Raw genomic sequence first — 26641 nt, forward strand, 5'->3', positions numbered from 1 at the left:
TCCCAGCCTCCTCCAGCACGCCGTGCTCCTCTGCCGACACTCACACACCCGATCGCATCCACTCACACACACCCGATCGCATCCACTCACACACACCCGATCGCATCCACTCACACACACACCCGATCGCATCCACTCACACACACCCGATCGCATCCACTCACACACACAGACACTGACGATATCGCACATACGCGCTTATACTCACAACATCCGGGGATATCACATGCTTCTGGCCATGTGATCCTCCCGCAGGTCCTGGAAGCTAACAGCACAGTATCGCCACCGAGAAGCAAGCGATATCCCAGGATGCTGTGAGTATGTGGATGCGATGTGATGTGTGAGGTGTGTGTGAGTGTGATCTGATGTGTGTATGTGTGTGTGTGTGTGTGCTGTTGTGTGTGTATGTTCCGCAGCTGCAGGACCTTGATGTGTGGATGCGATGTGATGTGTGTGTGATGTGTGTGTGAGTGTGAGCCGGTGTACACTGGTAACTATGATACACATCGGGTAACTAAGGGACCTTAGTTACCCGATGTGTATAATGGTTACCAGCTTTCACGGCCTCCGTCAAGATCCCAGCATCGCAAGGTTATGTCTGGCGCTGCCGGGATCCTGACGGAGCCGGTGTAGAAGCAAGTGATATCCCAGCATGTTGTGATGTGTGAGGTGTGTGTGAGAGTGAGTGTGAGAGTGAGTGTGATCTGATGTGTGTGTGTACTCACCTGGGAGTCGCGGCTCCGTGTCAGTTGGGCCAGAGCGAGCGTGCATTGCGTGAGGGGGGCGGGGCCTGCAGAGAGCCGGGGCGAGAGGCCAATCCGTGTGGGGGGGCGGGGCCATGGCGAGCCCAGCGGCCAATCAGCTTTGTGTCACCGTAAGGACACAATTTCGGAGCATGACAGACAGACAGACAGACAGACAGACAGAATAAGGCAATTATATATATAGATATAGTGACCAACCATAGCTATAGTCACAATCTTAGTAGTTGCCAACTCCTGTGCTTTATATTCATTGTTCTCTAGGTTCCTGGATACAAATGCACAAATGTACAAAGAAGAAAAACATCTATGGCACTCAGCCCATAAACAATGTTTTTTTCATTGCTCCATCGTAACGTAAATGTAAAAATAGAAGGCATAACGTCTTTTCCCAATAGACAATCGTTTCATTTCTAAATTAAAATGTATCTAGGCTCCTAATATGCACATATTGGCTTAAGAAGTTACATTCACAGATCCCCAGATGTGGTAGAGCAGTTTTATAATGGCAGTAAAGTGCTTTTCTTCATTTGGTATAGGAAGGGCTGCTGATAAGTCTTTGGCTTTACCCATGAAGAAACGAGATAGGATGAAGCTTTACATTTATTCTACATATTCTCCACTGATGTCAACACACGTCTTACATCGGTATTCCAATTTCTGTAAGACTAGCAAAAAGAAGGATTTCGGTTGTGCCTCAAACCAGGCATCCATAGCAGCTATGGAATCAGAAATGATGTGAAATTTGGTACCCTTGTGGTGTTTCTTCAGGCTTGGAAACAGATGATAGTTTTGCTGTGGTCGCTTGTGCATAGTGTGCGGAGGCGTTGTCTTACAGGAACAAGATTCCTTTGGACAGCTTGCCGCGCTTTTTTCATCTTAGTGGCTGATTTTTGCACCCTGAACTTCTTTGGACGAGGAGAACCACTGTGCCTCCACTCTTTTAACTGCTCCTTATTTTTAGGGTCATACAAATAAATCCAGGTCTCATCCGTAGTGACCAGTCGATCTAGGATACAGGTCACATTAGGGGTTAATCCTTCCTGCTTCGTTCTGGAGGTCAGGCTGCTTTATTAGGGCACTATTTCTCTGGGACTATGCCAGTGATATTTATGGCTCTGCTGTGTTCTGCTCATGAGTGACCTGCTGTCTGCCCTGCCCCCCCCCCCCCCCCGCCTGACTTCCGTATTCACCTGACCTCTTGTTAACCTCCTCTGTTCTCTGTTTCGGCTTGTCTGTGTCTCTCCCGCTGTCTCCCTTCAGTTCCCTGTCTGTCTCCATGCTCTTTCCTTATCTGTTTACCTTGATTTTGCCTTGTCTTCCCATTCTCCCTTGCTTCTGAGTTCTGATCTCCCGGCTACTGACTGCTTCCCTCTGACTATGTTTAGATTTTGCCCCTGTGTATTTACAAGACCTCATGCTGTGACACAGCTTTCTGACAATTCTACTGCCATCTGGAGGGCTTCCCTACCTCTGCTAGGGAATTCTCTGCTCATACATTTTCTCCACTCTAACGCCCCCTCGTGGTTTACCAGCTAACTACCTTCTCAGGTAGTTTCAGGAATCTTCTCTGTCCCACATTACTGCGCTGTACTGCTATTGTACATCTTAGAGTACATCCACTTTGTAGATAGCTTCCTCATGTCCAAATATTCATGGATGATGACACAAACAGGTTCACGGGAAATCCCCATGATGTCTACTATTGCTTTAGCTGAAATTTGTCAATTCTCTAAAAGGGGACAAACAACTCAGAAGACACCACAAACACATGGAAAAGTGACAAGTACATATACTCAAGCTGAAAGAAAAGAGCTAGATGAGTAAAAGGAGGAGAAGACACAGATATAGACATGTCATGCCCTTCTAAAATCATGTAAAAAAGCAAGTGGACTCCAACAAGAGTCTCAATTTTTTTCCAAAAATTTGGCCACAGACACCACTTAAGTGGCATCAATTGTCCCACAGTTGCATACTTAAAATGTTGATTTGCATGAAGCACAATCAAAAATACACAAGCCTTTACTCTCCCCAGGATAACACAGGGGTAGAAAAGATCTCGCGTATCCATGTCTTGTTCATCTTGATGAACGATCTTCTAAAACACAGCAAGGGGACTCCAACAAGAGTCTCCATTTTTTCCAAAAATTTGGCCACAGACACCACTTAAGTGGCATCAATTGTCCCACAGTTGCAAACTTAAAATGTTGATTTGCATGAAGCACAATCAAAAATACACAAGCCTTTACTCTCCCCAGGATGACACAGGGGTAGAAAAGTCCTTGCGGATCCATGATTTGTTCATCTTGATGAACGTTAGTCTATCCACATTGTCACTGGACAGACACGTGCGCTTATCTGTCAGCACACCCCCAGCAGCACTGAATACACATTCCGAGAGAACGCTGGCTGCGGGACACGACAAGATCTCCAAGGCGTAAGTGGCGAGCTCGGGCCATTTTTCCAGATTGGAAGCCCAAAATGAGCAAGGCTCTAGTTGCACAGTCATGGCATATTCACTTGGAGGTACTCCTGTATCATCCTCTCCAGGCGTTGACTATGTGTCAGACTTCTTGTGTCTTGTGGCCTTGCAAAGGATGGTATAAAAAATTCATGAAATGATTCCATAAAATTGCTGTTACCACCACATACGGTGTTGCTGCTATGGTTCGAGTGATGATGACTCGACAGTCCCATTGTTGGCAAGTTAGAACTGTGAGATTCACTCTGTGCACCACTGGTGTTTAGTGGAAAAGCCAATCTCATATTGTGTAACAGCTTCTGTTGATACTCCTGCATACGTGCGTCCCTTTCTATGGCAGGAATTATTTCACTAAATTTTGACTTGTACCGGGGATCTAAGAGTGTGGCAATCCAGTAGTCAGCATTACTTAGAATTCTGACAATCCGAGGGTCATGTTGTAGGTAGTGCAGCAAGAAGGCGCTCATGTGTCTTGCACATCCAGGAGGACCAAGTCCTTGCTGTGTTGGTAGAGGCGAAGTGAGAATTATGCTTCCTTCCTCTGCCCTCTCCCCCCAACCTCGCACAACAGAAATGTGATCAAGGTCTCCCTCATCTGCTGAGTCTTCCATACCCATCGCCAGTTAGTCCTCCATTTCTTCCTGGGCTCCTGCACCTTCCTCAACAGTTTGGCTGCTACCATGTGCCCTTGTTAATCCCTCTCCCCCACCATCCCATGCCTGCCGCCTTGGTGCTGCTGACCGTCTGGACCTTGTAGATCTTGGTATCTCTTACGCATATGAATCCTCCTGTACTTCCTTCCCTTCCTCTTGTCCCACCACCTGACTCCGAATACTGTTTAGATTGTGCTCCAGCATGTAAATGACTGGAATTGTCATGCTGATAATTGCATCGTCAGCGCTAAACATCTTCGTCGCCATTAGAGTTGAGCGCGGTTCGTGGTTCTCCAGTTCGCGGCTCGAGTGATTTTGGGGGCTGTTCTAGATCGAACTAGAACTCGAGCTTTTTTGCAAAAGCTCGATAGTTCTAGATACGTTCGAGAACGGTTCTAGCAGCAAAAAAAACCAGCTAATTCCTAGCTGGCTTTCCGCTGTAATAGTATAAGTCACTCTGTGACTCACACTATTATGACATTTCAGTGTATAGTGTGCGGGAACAGCGCCTTCAGATCACTGCTTTATGTATAATGGCGATCGCCATTTTTTTTTCCTTGTCTTCCTTCCCTAAGCGCGCGCGTGTAGTGGGGAGGGCCAGCATGTCAGCCAATCCCAGACACACACACAGCTATGTGGACTTTTAGCCAGAGAAGCAACGACATGTGTGATAGGATGTCCATGTCACATGTCCCTGCATTATAAAACGAGTATCTGCCCGTCCGGACGCCATTATCTCTTCTGCGTCCTTGGTGTCAGACATCACTGGCGCAGCTCCTATCGCCGATACAGCTGTATTACGCTCTATACACAGCGCTGTACAGCATAGGGATAGCACTTTCTATCAGTCCTTTTAAGGGCTCATACCGGCAGGGTCAGAGCCATAGGTGACAGGTCCTGAAAACAGAGTTTAACAGCTACACAAGATGACAGCGTCTGTGTAGCTAAGGTCAGGGATTTCCTCGCTGCATTTCCCCATTAGGAGGGATAGAAAGGCAGGCTTCCTTTCCTCTACCCAGAGACCCACAACCCTGCCACTGTACCCTCCTGCCCTTTGCACACTCCAACTCATTGTTACAAAGCCATTATACTAGCAAACACTGAGTGAACTTAGTGGCATCCTAAACGTGGCTATTGGACTTCTGTATAGTCCCAGTAGTGCACAGATATTTGCAGCACGTCTGCCTGCATTGCACACTCAAACTCATTATAACTAAGCCATTATACTAGCAAACACTGAGTGAACTTAGTGGCATCTTAAACGTGGCTATTGGACTTCTGTATAGTCCCAGTAGTGCACAGATATTTGCAGCACGTCTGCCTGCATTGCACACTCCAACTCATTATAACTAAGCCATTATACTAGCAAACACTGAGTGAACCTAGTGGCATCCTAAACGTGGCTATTGGACTTCTGTATAGTCCCAGTAGTGCACAGATATTTGCAGCACGTCTGCCTGCATTGCACACTCCAACTCATTATAACTAAGCCATTATACTAGCAAACACTGAGTGAACTTAGTGGCATCCTAAACGTGGCTATTGGACTTCTGTATAGTCCCACTAGTGCACAAATATTTGCAGCACGTCTGACTGCATTGCACACTCAAACTCATTATAACTAAGCCATTATACTAGCAAACACTGAGTGAACCTAGTGGCATCCTAAACGTGGCTATTGAACTTCTGTATAGTCCCAGTAGTGCAAAGATATTTGCAGCACGTCTGCCTGCATTGCATACTCAAACTCATTATAACTAAGCCATTATACTAGCAAACACTGAGTGAACTTAGTGGCATCCTAAACGTGGCTATTGGACTTCTGTATAGTCCCAGTAGTGCAAAGATATTTGCAGCACGTCTGCCTGCATTGCACACTCAAACTCATTATAACTAAGCCATTATACTAGCAAACACTGAGTGAACCTAGTGGCATCCTAAACGTGGCTATTGGACTTCTGTATAGTCCCAGTAGTGCACAGATATTTGCAGCACGTCTGGCTGCATTGCACACTCAAACTCATTATAACTAAGCCATTATACTAGCAAACACTGAGTGAACTTAGTGGCATCCTAAACGTGGCTATTGGACTTCTGTATAGTCCAGTAGTGCAAAGATATTTGCAGCACGTCTGCCTGCATTGCACACTCAAACTCATTATAACTAAGCCATTATACTAGCAAACACTGAGTGAACCTAGTGGCATCCTAAACGTGGCTATTGGACTTCTGTATAGTCCCAGTAGTACAAAGATATTTGCAGCACGTCTGCCTGCATTGCACACTCAAACTCATTATAACTAAGCCATTATTACAGCAATTTATGCTGCCAGTTTAAGGGCCGTAGTTGCATTGTCAGGGATATTTATTCTTTATTATTCTGCTGTTAATAAAGCTAGACCACCGCTGCAATCTACACCACCTCTCAATTTTTACTACCACATTTTCAGTGGACAATCTTGTTGCAATCAACATGAGTGGCAAAATGACAGATGCTGGTAGAAAGGGGAAGAGGCGTGGTGGAAAAGGAAAAAAAGGGTTGGTCCGTGGGGAAGGTGGCAAAGCTCCATTATCATCTGCTGAAGATAGACCATCTACCAGCAAAAGTAAGATGTCTTCTACTTACCGTGGACAATCCGATGTGCTCCCTTTTTTACGGACACGAACAACAGGAACAAAGGTAGGTGATGGCCAAAAAAGGAAAATGCTTGAATGGATCTCAAGTGGTCCAACAAGTGCCCTCTCAGCCACTTCAAGTACTGCATCCAAAAAACACCAGTCCTCTGAGTTGTCATCCCAATCAAACTTGCTTTCTCCCAGCTCTGAAGTCTCCTTCAGCCCTGCACAGTATGGTGGAACTGAGATGGCTGAGTCTGCAGAGTTGTTCAGTCACACTATAGCCTGGGAATCAGAGGTCTGCTCCCAAGCTACAGTGAGTACAGACCAGGAAATGGTCTGCAGTGATGCCAACCTTTGTGACTCTGATTCAGGCCGTGAGGACCAAGTTTCTGAGCATAATGTTGACCCTTTGTCACAAACTGTAACACCTGTGGTTATAGACAATGAGGAACATACTGATGACGATGAGACGCAGATACCAGATTGGGATGACAACTTAAATATTCGGTCAGGGCAAGAAGAGGCTCGGTCTGAGGGGGAGGGGAGTGCAAACACAACAATTGATGATGAAGTTCTAGATCCCACCTACTGTCAACCCCCAGTCAGGCACTCGAGGAGGTCAACAGAGGCGGTGGAGGAGGATGCAACCGACGACAAAGTTACCTTGCGCCTTCCTGGACAGAGTCGGAGCACTGGTAGCACGTCTACAACTGCATCATCAGCCACCACTCTGCCTCTGAGCACTAGTCGGGGGGGGCTCAGCAGGTCGCATGCCCTCTAAGCCTTGCCTAGCCTGGTCCTTTTTTGACATAGAAAAAGATCGCCCAAATTATGTGATGTGTAAAATTTGTCGTGATTCTGTTAGTAGAGGTCAAAACCTCAGCAGTTTTACAACTTCTTCCATGAATCGTCACATGAATAAATATCATAGGTCCCAGTGGGATGTTCACCATGCTGCAATGCGGCCTAGCGGAGCGAACCATCCACGGCCTGCCCCTTCCAGTGCATCCGCGCACTCTTCATCTTCTAGGACTGTGGGGACAGCTGTCACACCTGGTTTTCCACGCACAACTTCCACCACTGTAACCGCAACAGGCAGTTTGCTTGGTAGATCGTCAGTTGGTTTGGAAGGGGAAACAAGTGAGTGTGTACAGCTCTCTCAGACATCGATAGCACCAACGTTGGATGAAGGCAACATCATGTCTCCGCCTGCACTTTCCTCACAAACCTGCATTTTTCCAGGGACACCCTACTCAACACCGTCTACACACAGCAGCCAGATCTCTGTCCCTCAGATGTGGTCAAATAAAAGGCCATTTCCTGCGACCCATGACAAAGCTAAGAGGTTGACTCTATCCCTCTGTAAGCTCTTGGCTACCGAAATGCTGCCTTTCCACCTAGTGGACACACAGGATTTTAGAGACCTTATGTCTGTCGCTGTGCCCCAGTACCAGATGCCTAGTCGCCACTACTTCTCTAAGAAAGGTGTGTCCGCGCTACACCAGCATGTCGCACACAACATCACCGCTTCCTTGAGAAACTCTGTGTGTCAACGGGTGCATTTCACCACCGATACTTGGACCAGTAAGCATGGACAGGGATGTTACATGTCGCTGACTGGGCACTGGGTAACTATGGTGATAGATGGTGAAGGGTCTGCTGCACAAGTCTTGCCGTCCCCACGACTTGTGTGTCAATCCTGTCTGTCCAAGTTCCGCCACTGCTTCTGCCTCCTCCACCTCATCTGGGTCCTCCACCTCCGCCCCAAGCCTGCCTGGTCAGGCCACCAGCGTTCTCACTGCGAAGAAGGAATCACGCACCCCTCATTACTATGCTGGCAGCAGAGCGCAACGACATCAGGCTGTCTTTAGCTTGACATGTCTTGGTAATAGGAGTCACACAGCTGAGGAGTTGTGGTAAGCTCTGCGGTCCGAGTTTAATAAATGGTTGTCTCCACTCAACCTGCAGCCTGGTAAGGCCGTGTGCGACAATGCTGCAAACCTGGGTGTGGCCCTTCGCCTGGGCAAGGTGACACACGTGCCTTGTATGGCTCACGTGTTGAACCTTGTTGTCCAGCAATTTTTAACACACTATCCCGGCCTAGATGGCCTTCTGACCAGGGCACGACAACTGTCTGCTCACTTCCGCCGTTCAACCGCCGCAGCTGAGCGACTTGCATCGCTCCAGAAGTCTTTTGGCCTGCCGGTTCATCGCCTGAAATGCGATGTGGCGACACGCTGGAATTCGACTCTCCACATGTTACAGCGACTGTGGCAGCACCGCCAAGCCCTGGTGCAATACGTCATGACGTATAGCCTGGGCCAACGAGATGCAGAGGTGGGGCAGATCACCCTGATGGAGTGGTCTCAGATCAAGGACCTATGCACCCTTCTGCACAGTTTCGACATGGCGACGAATATGTTTAGCGCTGACAATGCCATTATCAGCATGACAATTCCAGTCATTTACATGCTGGAGCACACGCTAAACACTATTCGGAGTCAGGGGGTGGGACAACAGGAAGGGGAGGAACTACAGGAGGATTCATATGCGCAAGGGACAACAACATCACCAAGGTCCAGACGTTCATCATCACCAACGCAGCAGGCATGGGACCATGGGGGACAGGGATCAACAAGGGCGCATAGTAGCAGGCGAAATGTTGAGGAAGGTGCAGGAGAACATGAAGAAATGGAGGACGAACTGTCCATGGACATGGAAGACTCAGCGGATGAGGGAGATCTTGGTTAAATTTCAGTTGAAAGAGGTTGGGGGGAGATGTCAGAGGAAGAAAGAACGGGTAGCACCTCTATGCCACAAACACAGCGTGGACTTGGTCCGCATGGCTACGCAAGACACATGAGTGCCTTCTTGTTGCACTACCTCCAACATGACCCTCGTATTGTCAAAATTAGAAGTGATGATGACTACTGGATTGCCATACTATTAGATCCCCGATACAAGTAAAATTTTGTGACATAATTCCAGCCATAGAAAGGGACGAACGTATGCAGGAGTATCAGCAGAAGCTGTTACTCGATCTTAGCTCGGCTTTTCCACCAAACAACCTTGCAGGTGCAGGGAGTGAATCTCCCAGTTGTAACTTGACAAACAATGGACGGTCTCGTCATCTTCAACAGTCTACCCATACCAGTAGGACTGTATCTGGTGCTGGTAACAGCAATTTTATGGAATCTTTTCATAATTTTTTTAGACCGTCCTTTGCAAGGCCACCAGAGACAACAAGTCTGACACATAGTCAACGGCTGGAGAGGATGATACAGGAGTATCTCCAAATGAACATCGATGCCATGACTTTGGAAATGGAGCCTTGCTCATTTTGGGCTTCAAATCTAGAAAAATGGCCAGAGCTCTCCAGTTACGCCTTGGAGATTTTGTCGTGTCCAGCTGCCAGCGTTGTCTCTGAACGTGTCTTCAGTGCTGCTGGGTGTGTGCTGACAGATAAGCGCACGCGTCTGTCCAGTGACAATGTGGACAGACTAACGTTCATCAAAATGAACAAATCATGGATCCACCAGGAATTTACTACCCCTGTGTCATCCTGGGGAGAGTAAATGCTTGTGGATTTGGAATGTGCTTGATGCAAATCTAGCTGTGAAGTGTACAACTAGGGCACAAGTGCTGCCACTGAATGGGTGGGTGTGTGTGGAGCACAATTTTTGGAAAAAAAGGGAGACTCCGCTTGGAGTAACCCTTGCTTGCTGTGTTTTTTTAAAAATGATCCAAGATGAACAAGTCATGGTTCAGCAAAGACTTTGCTACCTACCCCGGTGTCATCCTGGGGACGGTTAAGTATGGCATATTTTTGAATGTGCTTGATGCAAATCTAGCTGTGAAGTGTACAACTAGGGCACAAGTGCTGCCACTGAATGGGTGGGTGTGTGTGGGGCACAATTTTTGGAAAAAAAAGGGAGACTCCGCTTGGAGTAACCCTTGCTTGCTGTGTTTTTTAAAAATGATCCAAGATGAACAGAGCTGGGATCAGCAAAGACTTTGCTACCTACCCCGGTGTCATCCTGGGGACGGTTAAGTATGGCGTATTTTTGAATGTGCTTGATGCAAATCTAGCTGTGAAGTGTACAACTGGGGCACAAGTGCTGCCACTGAAGGGGTGTCTGTGTGGCCCAATTTTTGGAAAAAAAGGGAGACTCCGCTTGGAGTCACCTTGCGGTGTTTTACATGATTTTAGAAGGGCATGCCATGCCTATATCTGTGTCTCGTCCTCTTTTTCCTCGTAACGCTGTTTTGTTTTCACATGAGAATTTGTCCTTGTCACTTTCCCATGTGTTTGTATTGTGTTGTGAGTTGTTTGTCACCTTTTGGACACCTTTGAGGGTGTTTTCTAGGTGTTTTTATGTGTTTGTGATTGCCTGCCATTGTTTCCTATGCAGTTCGAGTTCGGTTCGTCGAACGTTCGACGAACCGAACTCGAACGGGAGCTCCGTTCGGCGAACCGACCTCGAGCCGAACCGCGACCGGTTCGCTCATCTCTAGTCGCCATGTCGAAACTGTGCAGAAGGGTGCATAGGTCCTTGATCTGAGACCACTCCAGCAGCATGATCTGCCCCACATCTGCATCTCGTTGGCCCAGGCTATACGTCATAACATATTGCACCAGGGCTCGGCGGTGCTGCCACAGTCGCTGCAAAATGTGGAGAGTCGAATTCCAGCGTGTCGGCACATCACATTTCAGCCGGTGAACCGGCAGGCCGAAAGACTTCTGTAGCGATGCAAGTTGTTCAGCTGCGGGGTGTGAACGGTAGAAGTGAGCACATAGTGCCCGTGCCCTCTGCAGAAGCCCATCTAGGCCAGGTTAGTGGGTTAAAAATTGCTAGACAACAAGGTTCAACACGTGAGCCCTACAAGGCACGTGTGTCACATTGCCATGGCAAAGGGCCGCACCCAGGTTTGCAGCATTGTCGCACACGGCCTTCCCTGGCTGCAGGTTGAGTGGAGACAACCATTGATGAAACTCAGTCTCCAGAGCTGACCACAACTAATCAGCTGTGTGACTCACATTTCCCAGACATTTCAACGTAAAGACCGCCTTTTGCCGTTGAGCTCTGCTGCAAGCATAGTAAGGAGGTGTGTGGGATTCCCTTTACGCAGTTACAATGCCGGTGGCCTGACAAGACAGGCTTTGGGCGGAGGTGGAGGACCCAGACGAGGTAGAAGAGGCAGAAGCAGTTGAGGAACTTCTACATACAGAGGATTGATGCACAACTCGTGGGGACGGCAAGGCTTGAACAGCAGACCCTTCTCCATCTCTCACCATAGTTACCCAGTGCCCAGTCAGTGACATGTAATGCCCCTGTCCATGCTTACTGTTCCAAGTATCTGTGGTGAAATGCACCCTGTCACACACAGAGTTTCTCAAGGAAGCGGGGATGTTGTGTGCGACATGCTGGTGTAGCGCAGGCACACCTTTCTTGGAGAAGTAGTGGCGACTGGGCATCTGGTACTGGGGCACTGTGACGTATATAAGGTCACAAAAATCCTGTGTGTCCACCAGGCGGAAAGGCAGCATTTCTGTAGCCAACAGCTTGCAGATGCTGAAAGTCAACCTCTTAGCTTTGTCATGGCTAGGAGGAAATGGTCTTTTACTTGTCCACATCTGAGGGACCGAGGGCTGGCTGCTGTGCTGATACGGCGTTGAGTAGGATGTCCCTGGCAAACTGCTGGTCGGTGAGGAAGGTGCAGGCGGAGATAGAATGTTGCCTTCATCCAAAGGTGGTGCTCTCGATGTCAGAGAGCTCAACACCAGCAGCTGTTTCCACTTCCAAAACAACTGACGACCTGCCAATCACACTGCCTGTTGCGGGTAAAGAGGTGGAAGGTCTGCGTCGTAAAGCATGTGTGACTGCTATCCCCACAGTCACAGAGGATTAAGAGCACGCGGATGCACTTAATGGGGCAGACAGTGGTTGGCCCACCCCGCTAGGCCGCATTGGAGCACAGTGAGCTTCCCACTGCGACTTATGCTTCATATCCATGTGACGGTTCATGGACGAAGTACTCAAACTAATGAGTTTTTGGCCTTTACTTAGACATTGGTGACAAATCTTACAGATGACATGAGTTGGGTGATACTTTGTGATGTTAAAAATAGCCCAGGCTAGGCAAGGCTTAGAGCCCATGCGACCTGCAGAGCCACCATCACGTCTTCTCACAGGCAGAGTTGTGGATAAGGATGCAGATGTTTACGTGCTTTCAGTACTCCGTCTCTGTCCAGGAAGGCGCAACCTAACCTCTTCATCACTAGCATCCTCCTCCACCTCCTCTGCTGACCTCATCTACTGCCTGACTGTGGGTTGACAGTAAGTGGGATCTACAACCTCATCATCACCCTGTGTGTTCTCACTCCCCTCGTCCTCAAAGCCAAGCTCTTCCTGCCCTGACCGAATAGTTAAGTTGTCATTCCAATCAGGTATCTGAGTCTCATCAGCTTGTTCCTCATTATCTCCACCAAGAGGAGTTACAGTTTGGGAATGAGGGTCTACTTTATGCTCAGAACCTTCTTCATCTGGGCCTGGATCTGACTCACAAAGCTTCTGGGCATCATTGCAGATTATTTCCTTGTCTGGACTCACTGCAACTTTGGAGCAGACCTCTGATTCCCAGGCTATAGTGTGACTGAACAGCTCTGCAGACTCCACCATCTCTGTTACCCCATACTCAGCAGGGTGGGTGGAGACTTGAGAGCTGGTAGGAAGCAAGTGCGATTGGGGTGACACCTCAGAGGACTAGAGTATTTGGGATGTTGATGAAGTTGAAATGGAGGAGAGGCCACTTGATGGAGCACTTGAGATCCATTCAACCACCTGCTCTTTTTGTGCCTCATCTACATTTGGTAGCACTGGTTGTGTCCGTAAGAAGGGGATCATATCAGATTGTCCACGGAAAGAAGTAGACATCTTATTTTGGCTGGAAGATGGTCTTTCTTCAGCAGATGTTACTGTTGCTTTACCAACTACCCCATGGACACAAACTTTTTTCCCTTTCCAACATGCCTGTTCCCCTTTCCACCAGCGTCTGGTCTTTTGCCACTTATTTTGTATGTGAACAAATTAGCAACTGTTTGTTGCAGTTAAAAATTGGCTACTACAGATAGAGAGGTGGGGTATCTTTCTTCAAAGCAGTGGTACGCCACTGACTATCACACACTGATAGTATGCCCAAGAGATTGCCTGGACTAGCTGCAGTAAAAAATTGGCTACTACAGATTGAAAGGTGGGGTAGCTTTCTTGACAGCAGTGCTACGCCACTGACTATCACACACTGAGACCATGCCCAACGGAATTGCCTGGACTTTTTGAAGTTAAAAATTGGCTAATAGAGATGGAGACAGGTGGTGTATCTTACTTTACAGGACTGCTACACCGCTGACTATCACACACTGATACTATGCCCAAAAGGAATTGCCTGGACTTTTTACAGTTAAAAATTGGCTACTACAGATGGAGAGGTGGAGTAGCTTTCTTGACAGCAGTGGTACGCCACTGACTATCACACTCTGATACTATGCCCAAGGGATTGCCTGGACTAGCTGCAGTTTAAAATTGGCTACTACAGATGGAGAGGTGGGGCAGCTTTCTTGACAGCAGTGCTACGCTTCTATCACACACTGATAATATGCCCAAAGGAATTGCCTGAGCTGATTTGGACAGATGCTGTGAAAAACACTTGCACAGCGCTGGTAAAGCAAAAATTGCTATGAACTGTTCTAATCTATAGGGCTGAAATTACAACTAGTCCCTACTCCCTAAACCAATGTCTCGATTGCACTTTATAGCGCCCACAGCAGCAGCTGCAGCGGGAGCGGTGACTGACACACAACCGCAGCACTGAGATAATGGCGGTGATGGGCAAAATGGCTGGGTTTTATAGGGCAAGGACATGTGACATGCACAACTAATGACACATGCCCTTGCTTGTTTGCCAAAAATGCACCTTGCTGTGTGTGTGTCTGTGATTGGCTGACAGCCTAGCCCGCCCCACTGGACATGCGTTTAGGAAAAAAAAATGGCGATCGCCATTCTTTCAGCACTCACAGCACTGCTCTCAAGCCCCCCCCCCGCACACTATACGCCGGATTTTGATAATATTATTATTAACATTGAATGACAGTATTACAGTGAAAAGCCAGCTAGTAACTAGCTATGCTTTTGGTGATCGAACCGTTATCGAATGGTAACTTGAACTGTCGAACGTGAAGCAAATCTTTCGAGTTCGTCGAACGACTCGAACATCGCCAAAAACAGGTCGAACTTGAGATTGGGAACTGTTCGATTAGAACACCGCTCATCTCTACTTTTGAGGGAGTTTTATATTAAACAGTTTTTGAGCATATTATTAGCATGGGCCATTTATGTACTTCAAAATCATATCCTCCTTTAGATATCGCTTCACAAGACTAAATAACTTTAATTACTTAACCATTCTCATAACCAAGATTCTCCATGCTTCTTATTAGCTCTGTGGCTCTTCTTTTTTTCCTTTGTTTGAACTGGTACCCAGAGTTGAACTGTTTTTTTTAAAAATGGTCACACTAATGCGGGCGTCACACGGGACGATCTATTGTGCGATCATTTGTGCGTCACGGGCGTTTAGTTGCTCGTGGCGCACAAACTCGTGAACTCCCATCACACGTACTTACCTCCCGGATGACCTCGCTGTGGGTGGCGAACATCCTCTTCCTGAAGGGGGAGGGACGTTCGGCGTCACAGTGGCGTCACTAAGCGGCCAGCCAATAGAAGCGGAGGGGCGGAGACGAGCAGGACGTAACATCCCGCCCACCTCCTTCCTTCCGCATTGCCGGCGGCCGCAGGTAAGCAGTGTTTGTCGTTTCTGGGGTGTCACACGGAGTGATGTGTGCTGCCCTGGGAACGATGAACAACTGGAGCACAGAAGAAGAAACGACTTTTTGAAAATGAGCGACGTGTCAATGAGCAACGATAAGGTGAGTATTTTTGCTAGTTTACCATCGCTCGTAGCTGTCACACGCTACGATATATCAAATGATGCCGGATGTGCGTCACTTACGACGTGACCCCGTCGACATATCGCTCGATATATCGTACCGTGTGACGCCCGCATAACACTATCCCTGCCCTGCAAGTTCATGCCTTTTAATAAATGACGATATCCTGCTGGCTTTAGAAGCCACTGATTAAGGCCTCCGTCACACATCCGTGCCTCCGGTTCGTGTTGGGCATTTTTTACACGTACCGGAGAGACGTACACACGTGGGCCTAGGTAATCCTAATATTTTGGACACACGTAAGTATTTAGGAACAGAACGTGTGTCCGTTCCGTACTTACGTGTGTCCGTGTGTTCCATACGCTGACATGTCCGTTTTTCTCCGGCAGCACAGGTGTCACACGGCCCGCACCCATAGCACACGGATGTAGTGTGGATGCGATCCCGTGTGACACGCGCCGGAGAAACACACGTGTCAGGTTAAAGATAAAAAAAACACACCCTCACCTCCACGAGTCCTGCAGTCTCTGCCGCGGCTGTCACCTGCATCCGTCCCCCAGTGAATTTGAATAACGCATCTTCTTAACTGGGGGCCGGAAGCAGCGTCAGCGGGGCGTGGCCTGTGCCGGACACTGTCATTCAGCACCACAGACAGCTCCAGAAGAAGAAGGTAAGGCGGTACTTTCCGTTCTCCGTGTGTTATTACATATAACACACGGAGAACACGTACGTGCCACAAACATGGCACACGGGGTGCAAACCACCCCTTCTGACGTACGGCCAGTCAGATGTTACAAGCACAATATGGCGCTGCAGGACTGGGGAAGCACCAAAAAAGGAAGAAAAGACCAGAGGGTGAGTATAAGACTTACAGGGGACTTAGATCTAAAGCACAACTCCAGTGCTGAAAACAAACGCTGGTGCCTTAAACTACCACTGACAAGCACACATGTTGTCAGCTGATGGTTGTTTAACACTGCATTGCACAATGTAATTGGACCTTATGGAGTATACTTATTTTTCTAGCAATCCACCTATCGCAGTCTCTTAGCTGTGTGAAAATAATGAGCTAAAACAATCCACATTTTTTCTTATTCTACTCGGTATTGAAATAAATGCAGTTTGCAGCCAGCAAGGGGGTGAAGCAAGTTAATAAAACTCCATATAGCAGAGCAATGTTAGTACGCATGCAGAGGTAAAGAATCAGTTTCCAGGAATAGTTGTCTAAATAGTGGCCTAAATGTCTCCATGTGGAGAGTGTCATGACATGCCAGTGTAAGCTGACTTATAGGCCATGCAATGTTCCTCTGAGAAATTAAATATTGTAAAACTCTTCTGGTTTGTAAAGACACATCATTAGGCCAGGGCCACACGGGGTTGTGTGATCCTTGCATGACACTCGGCTCACGCTGGCAGCACATCGGGAGCCGAGTGTCAGGCGTAGGTCATTGCGACTGTGGTCCGATCGTGCGATCAGACCACAGCTGCGGGGGGGTGGGCCAGCACTGAGGAGAGGAAGGGATTTATCTCCCTCTCTCCTCAGTAGCTGGCAATTGTGATTCTCCGACTGGTGTAACGCGAGAGCAGTGCGATGTTTCTCTCGCCCCATAGACTTGAATGGGTGCGAGTGGAACAAGATCGCATTCCACCCACAGCATGCTGCAACTGTTTTTTTGGTCCGATTAGGGTTGAGAAAATAATTGCTCATGGGAGCGGGCGCATAGAGTAATATTGTTTCGATTGGATTGCGATTTTTTTATCGCATTCTACTCGCACTGTTTTTCTCGCCATGTGTCCTAGGCCTTAGCAGTAAAATAACGTTCTGTAATGATGCTTTTATTGTTTGGTGAAAAACATAATACAAGAATTTATTGAACCTTTGGCTATGTCCGCACGTTGCTTTTTACCTGCTTTTTTGCTGCTTTTTCAACTGCAGCGTTTAATGCCAAAATGGTTGTGTTCTGCTTTTCAAGCAAAGTCTATGGGAATTTGGGTTTCTTGTCCGCACTATGCAGTTCAAACTGCAGCCTTTTTGTTGCAGAACTTTGGTCAAAAACTCAGCTTTGCAGTGCAAAACCCAAATGGCAAAAACAATTGACATGTCTGACTGAGTTTTTGACCAAAGTTCTGCAACAAAAAGGCTGCAGTTTGAACTGCATAGTGCGGACAAGAAACCCAAATTCCCATAGACTTTGCTTGAAAAGCAGAACACATCCATTTTGGCATTAAATGCTGCAGTTGAAAAAGCAGCAAAAAAGCAGGTAAAAAGCAACGTGCGGACATAGCCTTAACCAGCATTAAGACATTTTGCTAGTTTGTTTTCATTTGATGAACTTTAGTTAAAATCCCACATTTCGCAATACAGAAAAAAATTGCTGTAGCATCCAAACACTAAAGGGGGCTTTACACGCTACGATATCGCTAGCAATTTCTAGCGATATCGAGCGTGTAAGTACCCGCCCCCGTCGCACATGCGATATCGTGTGATCGCTGCCGCAGCGAACATTATCGCTACGGCAGCGTCACACGCACTTACCTGGTCGGCGGCGTCGCTGTGACTGCCGAACAATCCCTCCCTCAAGGGCGAGGGACGTTCGGCATCACAGCGACGTCACCGCGATGTCACTAAGCGGCCGGCCAATCAAATCGGAGGGGTGGAGATGAGCGGGACGTAACATCCCGCCCACCTTCTTCCTTCCGCATTGTGGCCGGCGGCAGGTAAGGAGACGTTCCTCGCTCCTGTGGTGTCACACACAGCGATGTGTGCTGCTGCATGAACGATGAACAACATGGATAAACAACCCTTACCGATTTTTGAGTTTGGGACGACCTCTCCATGGTGAACGATTTTCACCATTTTTGAGATCGCTTACGGTTGCTGGTAAGTGTCACACGCTGCGATATCGTTAATGACGCCGGATGTGCGTCACTAACAACGTGACCCCGACGATAAAACATTAACGATATTGTAGCGTGTAAAGCCCCCTTTAGTATGGCTCAATGGCAATATGGGTTGTTGGGGCTAGAGCTATTCTGGCTATACTCACTGTTTGGGCTATAGCCAAGAACTGAAAATTGAATAAATGTACCTCATACACATTAGCAGTACCAGTAGAGTGAACCTTTGTCACAAATGTGTTTATGACTGTTAAATGAAACACTTTTTTTGTAAAATTGTATTCACACATCTTTGTTTAGGATGTATTATATAGCATCGTTCCAGGATTTATAATTTATGCTGGCCATAGACAGGAAAACCCCCAAAATCTTATTTCCTTAGATGTAGGCCTAGGTTCCTTTTGTGTAGGTGAAAGCAATAGTAAAACAGAATGAGTTTGATCATTTGGGAACACTCTGGCAGCCCTGGTGCCCTGGTAAATTTGAGATTGAATGCACTGACATAACTCATGTCTATGGCAAACGTTAGCACTAGAATTCGTTGCTACTTCTGGAAGACAAACGATTAGGGATTTGAGAGCTCTGGTTATTTTTTGTGGGAAATGACCTTTTCCATTGTTCAGTCTCTTTGTAATAAGAATAAGTCACTTGATGATGATGATGTTGATAGTATATAAAAAGCACAAGTTCAAATGTCCTTGTATTGACTTAATGATAAAAATGCAGTGTATTTGAGCATTAAAAGATGTGTATGCAGTACATCTGCTCCATGGCACGATCATCCTGTCACATACTTCATCATTCAGAACTATTTATGTTTTTCAGTTTTACAAAACATTCAGTTCAGTGAATGGCCCTGAAGTAGTGCTGAGTTAACGTGTATTAAGTGTTCCACTTGGCTTGCTCTCTACTTCAGCGATGGACTTGCCAGCTGCCTTCTGTTTTTGTTTAATACATTGCACAGCCCAACTAAAACTGGAACAATGGATTACAAAATCAGAACCATCAACAGCAACTAAAGGGTATTCCCATAAACACGCAAAGGCTCTCGTATGGATTCACATACTGCATTTTGGTGTAATAAAATGCACTGCAATTGTAGTGTGACTGCATCGTATAGAGTAGGGCTGGCCAAAGTGCAGCCCACGGGCCACACCCGGACCTCTAGCTGTTCTAGTCTGGACCACAGACCGAGACAGCTGACGGGCTGAAATCAGTGGACCGTGGGTTGCACATTGCCCTCTCCCGCTGCTCGCTTCCTGATGTCACCGCTATTTGCATCCACAGGATGCAGACACCGGTGAACACATTGATGGAAGATGGCACCACTGGCTTCATCTTCCACCAATAATCATGAGGCACAGCAGATGCCCTGAAATCACATAATCATTGTGTCTGTTGTGCGGAGCGTCAGTGCACCAGAGGCTAGAGCAGAGCACTGGTTGAATGGTAGTGAGCTGATTATGTGGCATTTTTTTTTTCATGTGTATGGGATGTTTGCATGTATGTAGGAGACTGTGTGGGGCCTCATAATGTATATAGAGGGCTATATGGGGCTCAAAAATGTATATACGAGGCTATCTGGGGGCTCAGAAATGTATATTGGTTGATATGTGGGGACTCATGCTGTATTTAGGAGGCTATGTGAGGACTCATGCTGTATTTAAGAGGATATGTGGGGCTCATAATGTATATAGAGGGCTATATGAGGCTCAGAAATGTATATACGAGGCTATCTGGGGGCTCAGAAATGTATATTGGATGATATGTGGGGACTTATGCTGTATTTAGGAGGCTATGTGGGGGCTCATGTTGTATTTAAGAGGATATGTGGGGCTGATAATGTATATTGAAGGCTATGTGGGGCTCATAAGGTATTTGGAAGGTTATGTGATGGCTCATACTGTATAGAGGAGGCTGTGTGGGGCTCAAAGTATATAAGAGGCTAAGTGGGGGCTGAGAAATGTATGCCATGTGGGAACCCATAAAGTATATAAGAGATGCCATAATAGATATTGTAGGAAGAAGCATGTCTAGGGCAGTGCATAGACAAGGTTTTGACAGAAACTTTCAGCAGAAAAAGGAATATATCCAGCAACAATGTCCTTGCAACTGTAGATATATAAAAAATTAATTTATTCCAAACTTTTTAAAAGCATGATACAGGACAAAAAAAGGGAATAGAAATCCCCATGTCAGCCATTATGTGTTTCGAATAACATACTGATTCTTAGTCATAGTATGCACTAAGAACCAGTATGTGGTTCAAGATTGGTATTGGCTGACATGTGGATTGCTATTTCCTTTTTCTGTCCTGTATCATGCAATGAATTTTTAATATATCTACATTTCCAAGGATGTTGTTTCTGGATATCTGCCTTTTTCTGTATCTATGAGACTCCGTGGGGCTCATAATGTATATAGGAGGCTATGTCGGGCTCATACTGTATATAGAAGGCTATGTGAGGCTCATTATTGTATTTGGGAGATTGTGTGAGGGCTCATCCTGTATATAGGAGGCTAGGTGGGGGCTCAAAGTACAGTCATATGGAAGTTTGGGCACCCCTATTAATGTTAACTTTTTTTCTTTATAACAATTTGGGTTTTTGCAACAGCTATTTCAGTTTCATATATCTAATAACTGATGGACTGAGTAATATTTCTGGATTGAAATGAGGTTTATTGTACTAACAGAAAATGTGCAATCCCCATTTAAACAAAATTTGACCGGTGCAAAAGTATGGGCACCCTTATCAATTTCTTGATTTGAACACTCTTAACTTTTTACTGACTTACTGAAGCACTAAATTGGTTTTGTAACCTCATTGAGCTTTGATCTTCAAAGGCAGGTGTATCCAATCATGAGAAAAGGTATTTAAGGTGGCCACTTGCAAGTTGTTCTCCTATTTGAATCTCCTATGAAGAGTGGCATCATGGGCTCCTCAAAACAACTCTCAAATGATCTGAAAACAAAGATTATTCAACGTAGTTGTTCATGGGAAGGATATAAAAAGTTGTCTCAGAGATTTAAACTGTCAGTTTCCACTGTGAGGAACATAGTAAGGAAATGGAAGAACACAGGTACAGTTCTTGTTAAGCCCAGAAGTGGCAGGCCAAGAAAAATATCAGAAAGGCAGAGAAGAAGTATGGTGAGAATAGTCAAGGACAATCCACAGACCACCTCCAAAGACCTGCAGCATCATCTTGCTGCAGATGGTGTCAATGTGCATCGGTCAACAATACAGCGCACGTTGCACAAGGAGAAGCTGTATGGGAGAGTGATGTGAAAGAAGCCGTTTCTGCAAGCACGCCACAAACAGAGTCACCTGAGGTATGCAAAAGCACATTTGGACAAGCCAGTTACATTTTGGAAGATGGTCCTGTGGACTGATGAAACAAAGATTGAGTTGTTTGGTCATACAAAAAGGCGTTAGGCATGGAGGCAAAGAAACACGGCATTCCAAGAAAAGCACTTGCTACCCACAGTAAAATTTGGTGGAGGTTCCATCATGCTTTGGGGCTGTGTGGCCAATGCCGGCACCGGGAATCTTGTTAAAGTTGAGGGTCGCATGGAATCAACTCAGTATCAGCAGATTCTTGACAATAATGTGCAAGAATCAGTGACGAAGTTGAAGTTACGCAGGGGATGGATATTTCAGCAAGACAATGATCCAAAACACCGCTCCAAATCTACTCAGGCATTCATGCAGAGGAACAATTACAATGTTCTGGAATGGCCATCCCAGTCCCCAGACCTGAATATCATTGAAAATCTGTGGGATGATTTGAAGCGTGCTGTCCATGCTCGGCGACCATCAAACTTAACTGAACTGGAATTGTTTTGTACGCAGGAATGGTCAAATATACCTTCATCCAGGATCCAGGAACTCATTAAAAGCTACAGGAAGCGAGTAGAGGCTGTGATTTTTGCAAAAGGAGGATCTACACAATATTAATGTCACTTTTATGTTGAGGTGCCCATACTTTTGCACCGGTCAAATTTTGTTTAAATGTGGATTGCACATTTTCTGTTAGTACAATAAACCTCATTTCAATTCAGAAATATTACTGAGTCCATCATTTATTAGATATATGAAACTGAAATAGCTGTTGCAAAAACCCAAACTGTTATAAAGAAAAAAGGTTAACATTAATAGGGCTGCCCAAACTTTTTCATATGAATGAATATAGGAAGCTATGTGGGCGCCCAGAAATGTATCTAGGAGGCTATGTGGGAGCTCATAAACTATGTAGGAGACTGTGGGGATAATAATGTATATAGAAGGATATATGTGGCTCTTAATGTATATAGAAGGCTATGTGGGGGCTCATACTGTTTATAGACGGCTATGTGGGGCTCATAATGTATTTGGAAAAATATGTGCAGGCTCACACTATATATAGAGGGGCTATGTGGGGGTTACACTGTATATAGCATGGCAATGTGGGGGCTCACATTGTATATAGAGGGGCTTTGTGAGCATTTACATTGTAAGGCTCATAATGTATATAGGAGGCTACAGTATATGGGGCTCATAATGTGTACATGAGGCGATTTGGGGCTCATACTGTATATATGAGGCTATGTGGGGGCTCATACTGTATATATGAGACTATATGGAGCTTATACTATATATATGAGACTATGTGTGGCTCATACTGTATATAGAAGGCTATGTGGGGCTCATTATTAGATTTGGGAGACTATATGAGGGCTCATCTTGTAAATAGGAGGCTAGGTGGGGGCCCCAAAATGTATATAGGAGGCTGTGTGGGGGCTCATACATTATGTAGGAGACTGTGGGTCTAATAATGTATATTGAAGGATATGTGTGACTCATAATGTATATTGAAGGCTATGTGGGGGCTCATACTGTATATAGACAGCTATGTGGGGCGCATAATGTATTTGGGAAAATATGTGCAAGCTCACACTGTATATAGAGGGGCTATGTGGGGGTTACACTGTATATAGCATAGCTATATGGGGGCTCACATTGTATATAGAGGGGGCTATATGAGCGCTCACATTGTAGGGCTCATAATGTATATAGGAGGGTACAGTATATGGTGCTCATAATGTATATAGGAGGGTACAGTATATGGTGCTTATAATGTATATAGGAGGATACAGTATATGGTGCTCATAATGTATATATCAGGCTATATGGGGCTCATACTGTATATAGGAGGATATGTAGGGCTCATAGTAAACTTAGAAGCATATGTGTGAGCTCATACTGTATTTAGAAAACTGTTGTAGTTCATACTGTATATAAAGGGGCTATGTGGGGTTTTACACTGTATTTAGTAGGGGCATGTGGGGGCTCATACTGTATATAGAGGGTTATGTGGGGGCTCACATAGTATATATAGAAGCTATGTGGGTGGTCATATTTTACATATAGAGGTTATGTTGGGAGCTAATACTGTATATAGGGGCTATATGGATTCTCAAACTGTATGTAGGGGTCTGTGTGGGATTCATACTATATGTAGGGAGCTGAGAAGGGACTTATGCTTTATGTAGTGATCTGTGATGGGGGCTCATACTGTATATAGGGGGACTGTGTGTGGATCATACGGTATATAGGGGGTTATCAACATACTTAATTCTGTTCAATATTAAGTGATACAATTAATAGAAAATATTAGTTATAATTATTATATTAATATTGAACAGAATCATTTTCAGCCTCTTCATTCAGCCCTCAACACCAGTCGTGTTCTCTCATGTGGCCCCTAGGGAAAATTAATTTCTCACCCCTGTTATAGAGGATTGATACATTTTCATATTTTCTTGAGTGTGCTGTATTCCATATACCCGTTCATGCACTATTTTTCAATCTGTTTGGTTTCCTTATTATATATTTATGTACCATATTTTTTGGACTATAAGACACATTTTCCCCAAAAATTTGTGAGGAAAATGAAAGTACATGTTATAGTCCAAATGTACCTGGCTCGCTGTGTAGGCAGTGGCGGTGGAATAGGGGTCACAGGAGGCAGGAGGAGGGTTGCCGCTGCAGGAAGCAGACGGCAGCAAGAGCTGTGAATGTTCATTTTCCCATTAAAGGGAAATTCAATGTTCCCCATGCCCATAATCCCACCCACCACTCAGCACCAAGGTCAGAGATAGTAAATGGCTGAAGACTTTTACTATGACTGACGCTGGCGCTGAGGGGGGGTGGGTGGAATTATGGGCCGGGGAGCAGTGAATATTTATTTCCCAATAATGGGGAAATTAATATTCACTGTTCCTGCTGCCACTAGCTTCCTGCAGCAGTGATCCTGTTCCTGCTTTAAGCTCCTGTGACAGGGCAATGATGTCATGCACTGCCCATCACTTACATGCCAAAGTCAGGTGCCAGCATGAGAAGACGCTGTGCGCCAGAGGGTGTGTGGCATAACAGGAGGCATTTAACATTTTTTGTTTGTTTGTTTATGTATTTTTTGGATAAACCATGGCAAAGACAAATTTATCACCAGATGTTAGGAAGCTTATTATTCTGAAAGTGAAGTTAAGCAAAAGCCAAAAGAGTTAGCTATGGAATTCAACTGTTCTCAGACTCAAGTGTCACGTATAATAAAGAAAGAAAAAGAAGGTTATGAAACAGCTGATAAATCTAACAGTGGACGACCATGAAAAACGTCCTCTAAAGTTGATCACATTATTAAGAAAAAGTCTGTATCTGATGTCCATAAAAGTGTTGTACAGATTTCGCACAAAATAAATGTAGACTATGGGGTCAAAGTGAGTCACCAAACTGTGTGTGACAGCTAAGAGCAGTAGGCTTGAATGCACAAGTTCCAGTCAAGAAGCCTTTTATCTCAGCAAAGAACCTGAAGGTCCAACTTGAGTTTGCCAAAGAACACAGCCAATGGAAAGAGACAGATTAGTCTAAGGTGTTGTGGTCGGATGAATCCAACTTCAATTTGTTTTGTAGTGACGGAAAGCACTATATATACCGCCCAATTGGAAAACGTCATGATGTAAGGTGCCAAACACCTAAAGTGAAATATGATGGTGGCGGTGGCGTGGTTTGGGGCTGCTTTTCTGTATCTGCCATTGGCTCTCTGCATAGAATTGATAGAAATATAAATGCTACCATGTACAAGGATATACTGGAGAATGTAATGCTGCCACATGGTAAAACCAAAGTAGGCAGGGGCTGGAAATTCTAGCACAACAATTATCCTAAGCACACATCCAATTTAGTAAAAAATTGGTTAGCAAAGAAAAATGTTTGCCTGTTATAATGGCCTGTTATAGTGGACAAGCCAATTGCTTATAGAGCACCTTTGGGATAATAATAATAATCTTTATTTCTATAGCGCCAACATATTCTGCAGCGCTTTACAATTCAGGAGGCTCATATACATATACATATTCATATACATATCATATACATAAACATATACAAACAAGTAACAATTATAGAAGATACAATATTTAAGGGAAAAAAGGCAACCCTGCTCGTGAGAGCTTACAATCTACAATGAGATGGGGGGAGGGGCAAGGTACAAGTGCCTATTTACAATGACAATCCAGCCATCTCAAAGAAATGGGGAATAGATAATGGCCTCCTGGACCAATAGGCCAGAGCCTTGAGATGCATTTGGGTGCCATGGAGTTTGACATGGGGTTATGTTCTGAGAAATTGTAGAGGGATTAGGTGAAATTAATTTGGCTAGGGAGTGTGATAGGCCGCCCTAAAAAATTTTTAGGGAGCGTCTGAAGCTGAGTAAGTCGTGATTTGTCCTAACTTCTTGGGGTAGAGCGTTCTAGAGGTTTGGTGCAGCTCGGAAGAAGTCTTAGATTCGGGAGTGGGAGGTTCGAATTAGTGTGGATGTTAGTCGAAAGTCATTTGCAGAGCGTAGAGAACGGGTGGGATGATAGACAGAGAGGAGGATGGAGATGTATGGGGGTGCCACACTGTGGAGAGCTTTGTGGGTGAGAACAAGCAGTTTGAATTGGATCCTATGATATATGGGCAGCCAGTGCAATGACTGGCACAGAGTAGAGGCATCCGAGTAGCGGTTAGCCAGATAGGTGACCCTGGCTGCTGCATTGAGGATGGACTGTAGTGGAGAGAGTCTAGTTAGGGGTAGACCAATTAATAGAGAGTTACAGTAGTCAAGGCGAGAGTGGATCAGGGCCACGGTGAGGGTTTTTGTCGTTTCCATTGTGAGAAAGGGGCGGATTCTAGAGATGTTCTTGAGGTGC

The 26641-nt window shown here is 45.7% G+C and overlaps 1 protein-coding gene across 1 annotated transcript in view; it reads left to right on the forward strand.

Moving 5' to 3' along the window:
• GLIS3 (GLIS family zinc finger 3) overlaps positions 1 to 26641 on the forward strand; it is a 640530-nt gene that overhangs the window by 525162 nt on the left and 88727 nt on the right. The window lies entirely within an intron of this gene.

The sequence above is a fragment of the Anomaloglossus baeobatrachus genome, chromosome 1 (genome assembly GCF_048569485.1).
Source record: "Anomaloglossus baeobatrachus isolate aAnoBae1 chromosome 1, aAnoBae1.hap1, whole genome shotgun sequence".
NCBI classification, from domain to species: domain Eukaryota; kingdom Metazoa; phylum Chordata; class Amphibia; order Anura; family Aromobatidae; genus Anomaloglossus; species Anomaloglossus baeobatrachus.